At 35.5% G+C, this 10,405-nt stretch overlaps 1 non-coding gene across 1 annotated transcript; it reads right to left on the minus strand.

The window, feature by feature from the left end:
• Window positions 1-4,568: 4,568 nt before the first annotated feature.
• Window positions 4,569-4,754, minus strand: LOC141421950 (U2 spliceosomal RNA). Its single transcript, XR_012446628.1, has one exon. It is a non-coding gene; the product is annotated as a U2 spliceosomal RNA (small nuclear RNA).
• Between the last annotated feature and the right edge of the window lie 5,651 nt (window positions 4,755-10,405).

The raw sequence follows: 10,405 nt of genomic DNA on the forward strand, positions 1-10,405 counted from the left end.
TCCTTTCAGGCCTTAAGTTTTATTTTGTGGTTATTGTCTTTTTTAGTGTGCTTTTCTTCTTTTTTGTCACTGTATATTCTCTTACACTATAAAAAAAATGAATGTATGATATATCAAAAATAAAACAAAAAAGATTGGGTATATGTATTATTTTCCAACACTTTTGCTCATTTTGTATTTGTAAAGTAGAAACTTCAGCTACCCCGCTACTCCTGTTACTCAAGTACTTGAAAATGGTTACACTTTCATTATTTGTCCCATGAGCATCTATGTTCATTTGTTTTTCTTAAGGAGTCTTTTAATTTCTTAGCTTCATTTTTCCTCTTTTGTGATTTCATATAGCTGTATCCTAAATAATAATAAATCAAAAGAATTCTTTTCACTATTAGTAAAAATCTATAATTAAATTTATTATGAATTTAAGCATATTTTTAGGAGTTTCTCTGCCTCCATACTCCATAAACACTTGTAACTAAACTTAAAATATAGCTTATATTTTATTGAACTAATACTTGTTCTATGCTTTTATGAACAAGAGAAACCTAAAGAAGTGTCAAGAGAAACCCAACGGAGGATATAAAACCAGCCATGTTTGCACTTTCCATAGGGAAGTCCATAATCTGGTGATAGAGTTAGACAAGCCAGACCTACACAAAATCCAAGCACAACCTTTCTGTCTTTTCTTTCTTAATGGAATTTTTTTCTGAATTGCTCAAATACCACAAACAGAACAAAACACTAAAAGTTATAAAAACCCTTGTTCTGATTCACTTCAACATTAGATAGGGCAAAATTCAGTATTGAATACATGAAGCATGCATATTTATATGTTTTCAGTGCTTTTAAGATTTTTATCCTTTCCTAGCATGGTCACGTGGAAATTCTGAAACCACACACTAAAAATAATATGGTATGCAAGAATTTTTTTTTCATTAGGACTACATTAAGGCTGTGAAAGTTAGAAACTGGTATAGGTCAAGAAAAATGAACATAATAGTCTTCAAGATTATACTTCTGAAAATAAATCTGGCTTTAAGCCACACAGGTTATATTTGATTCTGCTTATCTTTTTCTATTTATAAAATAATTGATATTTTAACACTTGTTCACAATGATTTATAGTACTGAGATAGATGAAGCTAGGGAAAAACTGAACAGCTTGCCTTACACCCCCCCACCCATCCACCTTGACCTTCTCACTTTCCTGAAAATTGTGAAGAAAAAACAAATAGCTGTAGGGTTATACTACCTGTATAGAGAAAAAGAGGAAAGAATCAAGGAGACTACTAAATTTATTTCGCAATCGTGCATCCTTTTCATTTCTCTGTACAGGCTAGAGCTAGATCAATAATGTAGCAATCAGAAGCCCTGGTTCAGATGACTGAATGTTCAGGGTGGTGGGGCTGTACTCCATTTGTCAGACTCATCCAGAAAAGGAGAGAGCCTGAAGGACCTGGGCAGAGGAATGAGCAGGAATTATGTATGCTGGCCTTGGAAAAGGAGATGTAATTTCAGGGGGCAAATGGATCTCTGTCTGGTAGGGACAAAGCAGAGAGAGAAAAAGAAAGAAAGAGAGAGAGAGTTGGGGACAGAGCCATGAATAGTAGGGTGACTAGAGTTGCCTAGGGAGATTCACTCATTATTGCCCCAAGTTAAAAAGAAAACTAGTTTCAGGAAAATAGATTTATTCCATCTTGTGAATTGTTTTGTAGGTGATTTCTCCAGAAAGATATTTTTCTCCTCTGAATAATTCAACATACATACTCAGGATTTTCTCATTTCTGTCCTAACAGTAGAACTCATAACCTAACACTCCTGCAATTAAAAGCTCTTTACTCTCTTCTTCAGCATCTATCTATATTTCCTGTGTTACAAATGTTCTGCCCAGCAGGAGAAGAGATTCCTGTTACAAATAACAAATAAAAGGGCGGAAATGGAAGCAAAGCAGAAGAAAGGGATGAAAAGCCTAAAGGAGGGAAGGAAAGAGGAGAATACAATAGTGCAGGAAGAGTAACAGAAAGCCACATCCCAGGTCATCTTCCTGAATTTCCTGTCACCTTTCTCCTAGGCTGGAATTTCTGAGAGCTGCAGCCTGCAACCAAGGTGACAGCCTGCTGCTGGTGCTGCCACTGCTGCTGCTGCTTGCCGCTGCTTCATCTACTGTTCAGGCAGTCTTACCAATGTGATGCCTTAATGAAGTAGTTTTGCCCTGTCAGACCCCATCTGCAGTCCTCTGCGCACAGAATGAACCCACTTCTATTGATCCCCTAGCATAGCATATTACAGGTATTTTCTCTCTCTCTCTCTCTCTCTCTCTCTCTCTCTCTCTCCAGACAGTTATCACATTTTCAGCCTCATGTTGTGTTTATTGAGCAGCTCACTCACAAGTGGAGCATTCCTCAAGAGCAAATATAAGACCCTTTTTCTGGTAGCCAAACCTATCCAATTTCTGAACCTTGCAATAATGCTTCTTTGAGCTCTCTTCTTTGCACCCTTTAAAAATAATACCTTCTGAGCTCTGCACATTTCCCTTGTCCAGTCTTCACATTGACTTTGAACTGGCAGAGCATTAATTTATCCTTCATTGACTTTGTCTCCCAGATCTCCCTTTCTTCTCAAACAATAAGTATAAGAGGCTGCATTTATGTCTAGAGGAGTAAGGGAGGGAGAGGATTGTGTAGATCCACTTCACATGTTTCTATCCATCTTCTTGGCTAACTTTTCAGAAGTGCACATTACAAGTCACAGTCTTCTGAAGGGCAGCTAGCACTCCAGTCTCTGGCTGCCCTCTGTCTTTCTATTGCTTGCTAAAGATATTGCACTTTCCTTTAACAAGTGAATGGGAAGGCACCATTCAAATTACTGGAGACATTGTGTCATTTTTATGGAAACTCATGAAAGCTAGCTCCAGATAGTCCTTCAAGAGTTGGTAGATAATGATAACAAGTTGTTTAAAAATAAGTGTCCTTTACCATATATTATTAGTTTTGGGCTTTGACCATTATTTTTGTGTTTTTTACTTTTCTTGGTGAATTTTATTCAGATAAGATCAACATAAAAAGCAAAGATCAGTAATGATTTTAAGAGCTCAGCAACAAAGTCTGCTTGAAACTCAGGAAACCTAGATTCTTGTCCCAACTTTGTCTCTAACTAGAATTGTAACCTTAAAAGTCAAAACTGCTGTGGGCTTTAGTCTGGAGCTAACAGGTCCATACTTATACGCATGGCCTGAACAAAGAAAGCTAAACCGAATGACCCCTTGATTAATAACTAAGCTATTTGTGAGACCTGGACAAAGGGTATTAGCTTCCTTATCCTCAGAGACTAATGTAGAATGGCTATTGAGGTCACAACAGTACATACAAAACATAAGGAAGACACCTAGACCAAACATCCACCTTACAAAGTGTGTTAGTACATATTCAACAACCATCTCCAAGCAAAAGAGAGGAGGGATAGAGTCAATTTCTGTGTTGTAAATACACCATAGCATGGTCAATTTCAAACTACCATCTTGATTGCACTGATGGAAGAGTTAGGAGGAAATATTAAAAATATTTTTTAAAAATCCTAAAATTTGTATGGAACAAAAAAGACTTCTAATATCCAAAGAAATCTTGAGCAAAAAGAGCAAAACTACAGGCATCACATGTCCCAATTAAAAAATATATTACTAAGCTATTATTATCAAAAGTGCATGGTACTGGCATAAAAAGTAGACATGTTGACAGAATAGAATTCCCAAACAGAAATCCAAGTATTTACAGTCAACTGGTTTTCAAAAAAATAAACACACCAAGATCACACAGCAGAAAAGGGGTGATTTCTTCACTAAATGGTGTCAGGAAAACTACATATCCACATGCAAAAGAATGAAATTAGACCCTTATCTCATACTATATACAAAATGAACTCAAAATGTAAAAAGACAAAAATCTAAGACCTGATAATATGAAGCTGCAAGAAGATAATTAAAGGGGGGAAACTCCACAATATTGGTCCGGGCAATGATTTTTTAGATAGGACCTCAAAAATACCTGCAACAAAAGCAAAATAGACAAATGGAATTTCATTAAACTAAAAAGCTTCTGCACAGCAAAAAGAACAACAAAATAATGACACTATCCATGACTGAGATAAAATACTTCTTTGTAAGCCATACATCTGACAAAGGACTAATATTGAAAATATACAGGGGCGCAAATAATTCATAGAAAGAAGACAAATAGTCCTATTTAAAAGGAGCAAACAATCCAAAAAGAAATTTCCCAAAATAAAATCTGGAAACAAAGATCTATCTTTAAAGTGTTCACCAGCTTTGATATCATAGAAATACAAATTTAAATGACAATGATATATTACTTCATACCTGTTAGAATGACTGTTATAAAAAAGACAAATGATAACAACTGTTGCCAGAGAAAAGGGAACCCTGTACACTATTAGCAGGAATGTAAGTTAGTATAGGAATTTTGAAAAATAATATGGATTTATCTCAAAAAATTAAAAAATAGAATTGCTGTATGACTCAGCAATTTCACTGGTGGATGTATATTCAAAGGAATTGAAATTGGTACACCAAAGTGTTATCTTCACTCCCACGTTCAGTGCAGCACCATTCACAATGGCCAAGACACAGAAGAAATCTAAATGTCCAGCAACAGAAAACTGGATACAAAAAATGTGATATTTATGCACAATGAAATGTTATACAGCTTCTACACTTGATCTTAGCCAAAAGGCTGAGAAGCGATTATACAGCCTCTAAAAGGAAGTAAATTCTGTAATTTGTGACAACATGGATGGAAGTAGAGAATATTATGTTAAGCAAATTAAGCCAAACAGAAAGACAAATACTGATGAATGACTCTAAAAAACTGATCTCACAGAAACAGAGTAGAAATGCCAGAATCTAGGGGAGGTAAGGGAAGGAATGGAGAAAGGAGAACAATGGATAGAGCTACAAAGCTTCTGTTAGTTGGGAAGATTAAGCTTTAAAGATCGATTGCATTGTAGGCTGACCACAGTTTATAATGTACTGTGTATTCAAGGTTGTTAGAAGAACAGATTCTCACATCTTCACTACAAAGAAATGGTAAGTTGTTAAGGTGATGGATATGTTAACTAACTCAACTAAATCTTCTGCAACACTTACACTGATCCAAATAATACACTGTACCCACAAACATATGCAATTTCTTATCAATTTAAAATAAATAAATAAATACATGAGAAAGGAAAAACAATGTTAAAAAAAAATTCTATAAATGGCTTCTATAAATGGAGTCCATGCAGTAGAGCTCCAGCCCAGCCCACCTCCTTTAGATATCAGCAGGTATGGAGAGCAGAAGGTGGGATTCCACTGAGACCCTGAAACATAGGTTGAAGATGTAAGATTACAGAGAAAAATTACTATTAATAGAGAGGCTTTTTATGTTTATTCATTAATTTATTCATTCATTTAAAAAATGATGGTTGAGTATCCACTGCATTCCAGAAACAGTGCTAAAATCTCTAAGCAGACAGCAATGAAGGACCAGGTCTCTGCCCACAGAAGCAGATTATTCTATAATAGACACAATAACAAATAAGAAGCATACAAATAAATAGGGTGAATACAGATTGCAAACAGATGTAGCCAGGAAATAAGAGCTGTGTGTTAGAGAGTAACATTGTGGGTGGTAGAGGTGGGGACCGCCTGAGATTGGGTAGTTGGACCATGACACTGAAGCCGAGATGAAAGGGATGAGATGGAGCCACATAGCAAATGCTGCAGGAAGCACTTTGCAGACAGACCAGTGCTCTGATTACCTGAGGATCACTGGCAGTGAGCTGGTATGTGGCACACAGTAGAGAAGGTAAAACCTGATGAGGCTGGAGAGGCAGGCAACACCTAGATCATACCTTACTTTGTGGCCATGGCAGGAGTTGATTTTTTTTTCTATTAGAATATATTCATTTCACAGGGGGGATTCCTTGTGACAGTTTCGAATAAGCTTTACATTGTACATTGGTTAAATTACTCCCATTATCTCACACTCCACCCCACTTAAAGCAATTGCAAGAAATTTCATCATTCTAGTTCATGTATGTATATAAAGCCCACCAATCATATTCCCTTACCTTCATCTCCTTTATTCACCGCCCCCCACACTGTACCTATTTTATAGTTCCTTTAATGTACCTCAGAAAGCTGTGTACCAGTGTCTCACGCCTGTAATCCTAGCTACTCAGGAGGTGGACTTAGGAGGTCAACTGGGGCAAAAAGTTCATAAGACCCAATCTCAACCATAAAAGTTGGTGTGGCTGCATATGCCTGTTATTCCAGCTACTATAAGAAGCATAAATAGGAGTATTATGGTCCAGACTGGCCCAGGCGAAAAAGAAGACCTATTTCAAAAATAACCAGCACAAAAAGGGCTAGAGCCCTGGCTCAGGAGGTACAGTGCCTGCCTAGAAAGCATAAGACCTAGAATTAAAACCCCAGTAATACCAAATAGACAAATAAATAAATAAATAAAAGGAAAAGAAAAAGAAAAATTGTTACAGAAATATTCCTTACTACATAAAAAATGGAGGAAGGACTTATATTTCCAATATTTTTGAATATATAATCCAGATAACTTAGAAGAGGATTTCTTTAAAGCTTCAATGTAATTTTAAATCTAAATTTTGCATTCTACTTTGTAGCTATTAGAGGCCATTTGAATATAAATATAATACAAAATAAGTGAAATAAACATTTTTAAAAATTTAAATCTTTCACATACCTCTTCCCAAGCAGACCAACATGTAAAAAAATAAAAGGCAACGAAAGATTTGGAATGGCTTTTTCCATGAAGGAAAGACATGAGAGAGGGAAAGAAAGAAGAAAAGAGAAAAGATCTAGTAAAGGAAACAGGAAAGGAGAAGGCAAGGAAAATGAGCAATGGAAGATGAATTGGTTTACGAAGTACATAACACAATTCATGAACTCCTTCTTATGATTCAGCTAACCATCACTCTCTGTGACAATAAACTTCTACATTTCCATGCTCACTAAAGAAATGAATATTTTCTTACTTAGGTCAATGCCTGTTTAAGTAAAAGTTTAACAAAATGAAATGAAAGCCATAAGAGCAGGCATGTCAACTGGGATTAATTGAGGCAGACCACAATGACAGTGGTAATCAAGGACAGTCCCACTGAATGGAGGAGGCGAAAGCTTTGATTTAGAAAAAATTAACAACCTATTTGTATGGACATATGTGGGAGAAGTAAGACCTAATCTGGAGATCTCACTACCTCAGTGGGAGAGACAATATTTTAAATAATTTGCACAAATGGGTCAAAAATTTCCTGAATTGATATTAGACCATCCACTTTTATCTCATAAATATTCATGGTACATCTGTGAGTACAAAATCTCAAGTGGAGCAGAAATTGGTGCAAGAAAGGGGACAGGGCACCGAAAGTATGTTCCAAGATAAATGAAGACATGATAACCACTCTGACAAAGCTAAGAATGTAGCAGAGGTGGATGAACTGTCCTCTAAAATGCAAGAATGACAGGTATTATAAAAGAGGTAAAAACATAGAGCTGGAGTAATAACATCCAGTGGGGAATATGGAAGTGCACTGTGACCTGATTCTATTTCTATTCATACAGTCTTTTTTCCCTATAAGTGGTATATGTTACTTATGTAGAAACAGGAAGTCATTTTTATTTCACCTAGATAGATCCAGTCTCACCATGTTTTTTTCTTTTCTCGACTATCACATAGTCAAAGAAAAACAGACTTTTTATGTATTGCCTGCTAAGTCAAAAGACATTTTCAGATAGTCTGACCTTCTGAAGACCCTGTGGACCAGTTCTTGGCAATGAGCTCTTGGAGTTGTGTGGTTGGAAAACTTTCATATACTTCCCAGTACTAAAGCAAAGGCTTTGCTTTCAGGTTCTAGACATGAGTCTAGAAATATTTTTATAAACAATTATTTCTTTTTACTGAGGAATGTAATTCTGAACTTAACCTTAAAAAACTGTTAACATCCTATTAAAATTATCTGTCATTTTCAAAGTTAATAGTGTTTCTTCATCAAGGATAAAGGAGCATGCAGAAGCTTTTAAAGAGAATACTCTCTGGTCCACAAGCTGGCCAACCTGGAAGTTCTATAACCTTTTACTTGATGCAATCAATGTCACTCCAAGCTCAGCACCATAGAAATCTATCAAATCTGGTCAGATAGGCAGATGTACAGCCAAACATGGGTATATTCTAAAATTTCAGGTTACTGAATTTTTACTTTTTCTTGACACCACAGCTTACAGCCAAATTCCAACTGTACAGAGAAATGAATTAGCAAACATATTAACCATAACTAGCCTACAGAGGTCTGTGGTGTCACAGTGAAGAACATTGGCTCTGGGGCCAGACTAAATGGATTCAAATTGTAGCTTGTGAGATAAGTGTGGACAATGAAGCAGGGGTAAATATGACCAAAATACCTTATATACTTGTATGAAAATGTCATAATGAAACCCATTATTTTGGACTGAAGATATGGCTTAAGCAGTAGAGTACCTGCTTTGCAAACACAAAGCCCTGAGTTCAAACCCCAGTCCCACCAAAAGAAATGTTGAAACCCATTATTTTGTACAATTAATATATGCTAGTAAAAAGGGAGAAAAACAAACAAAATGTAATTTCACCTCTTCTGTGGATGTAAAGCCAAACCTAGTTTATTAACTCTTTAGAGCATCATTACATCACCAGGTTAAGATGATTACTAAGCCCTATAATCCACTAAAATCATCTTTAAGTACCACACATATGTGAGCTTTTACTATGTCCTAATCCAAATTGCATTTCCATATCTTTCTAGTCACCCATGCATACATTTCCTTAAGCATGGATGCTGCTCTAGTCAGTGAAAGAGTTGTTCACATTTTTAGGTCAAGAAAAAATTCGGTCAATATGTTAGAGAATGAGATCTATAATAACAATTCCATTTCCCAGGTGGATCCCATGGACCCAAGGATAAGGTGAAAGAATGGTGGAGTTGGTGGAAGGAAATCGATGATACTCCAAAACACTTATGAAAAAATAAGTATGTCTCAATAGACATTTTGAGGAGAAATCTTTGCTTTTATCATGTTTGGGGTTAAGAAAGGTAACAAAAGCTCCTGCGCTTAAATCAAAAGACAACTAACTTTAGAATTTAAATAGAACCTAATTCAAGTATTTTCCAAATATTTTTTGGAAACCTATCTCTGTTCTTCATGTGGTTCCCAACACTTTATCTTATATGGTAAATTTTTATTTATTCATAGATTGATAAGTAATATTATCAAATGTAGCATCTTAAAATTGAGGTAGATTTATACTATTTTGAACTTAATAGTTAACTCTGATTTAGAATTCCTATGACTTCTCTACTTTAATGTTTTTAGAGAAAGCATCCCATGGAGATGTAAAAGGACAATAGGAAAAACAAAGAGAGGCTTTAGTATTAAACAGACATAGGTTAGAGCCAGCCTTCCTTCAGGAGGAAAAGGGAGAATTCCCTTTGATGGTGATAAGGAGCACGGGACAATGTTCATGACCTATGGACATAGTGGAGGTGCAAAGGTGGCTTTCCAACCCCAACCTTCCTCTTGTTCTCTACCCCACAGGATGAAGTATATAACTTTGAAAATATCACTCATGCACTTGGCAGACTCACTCAAAATCCATGGCACTGCCTCTGGCATTATATTCAGAAACATAAAACTTTCCATGGAGGAAAAGAACTGGCAAAAATAAACAAATACTCGCATTTGACATTTCTTTTAAATGCAATAATTTCTTCTATACTGAACTCATGTTGATAAAAATTAAAGGATATGGGAGATAAAACTAAGTTAGAAATTGTTAATATAATATAATATTACTGGAAATGACCATATTCTCAGCCAATTATTTGTGTGGCCCCAGTGAAGTTTTATGCATTTATTTAAAAATATTTTCTCCATAAATTCATTCTTTCCCATCAGTACTTTCTATTTGTTAGAAATAGAAAATTTCTATTTTCAAAATCAAAATCATTTTAACACCTTAATATTGGCAAATACACATGTAAAAAAGGCAAGTGACTTAAAGGTTTCATTTGATGTTTTAAAATCAATTCTTGTCTCCTCAGGAACAAATTTTTAAGGTTACCTCAAGATTTAAATCCCCAAAGAAAACTGACTAAAAATTTAGAGCCCATCAAAAGCATTAACTATAAGACAAAACACAAAAACTGGGTTCTAATTACCATACTGATACAGATTTTTAAGTCAGCCAAAAAATAGAGTTCATATTTCTATCTTCTGATTACACACACATTAGATTTACTGATGTTAAGAAATAGCTTTCCCTTGTCATTTACATTCAAGGGATCAGTA

The sequence above is a fragment of the Castor canadensis genome, chromosome 3 (assembly GCF_047511655.1).
Source record: "Castor canadensis chromosome 3, mCasCan1.hap1v2, whole genome shotgun sequence".
Lineage (NCBI taxonomy): Eukaryota > Metazoa > Chordata > Mammalia > Rodentia > Castoridae > Castor > Castor canadensis.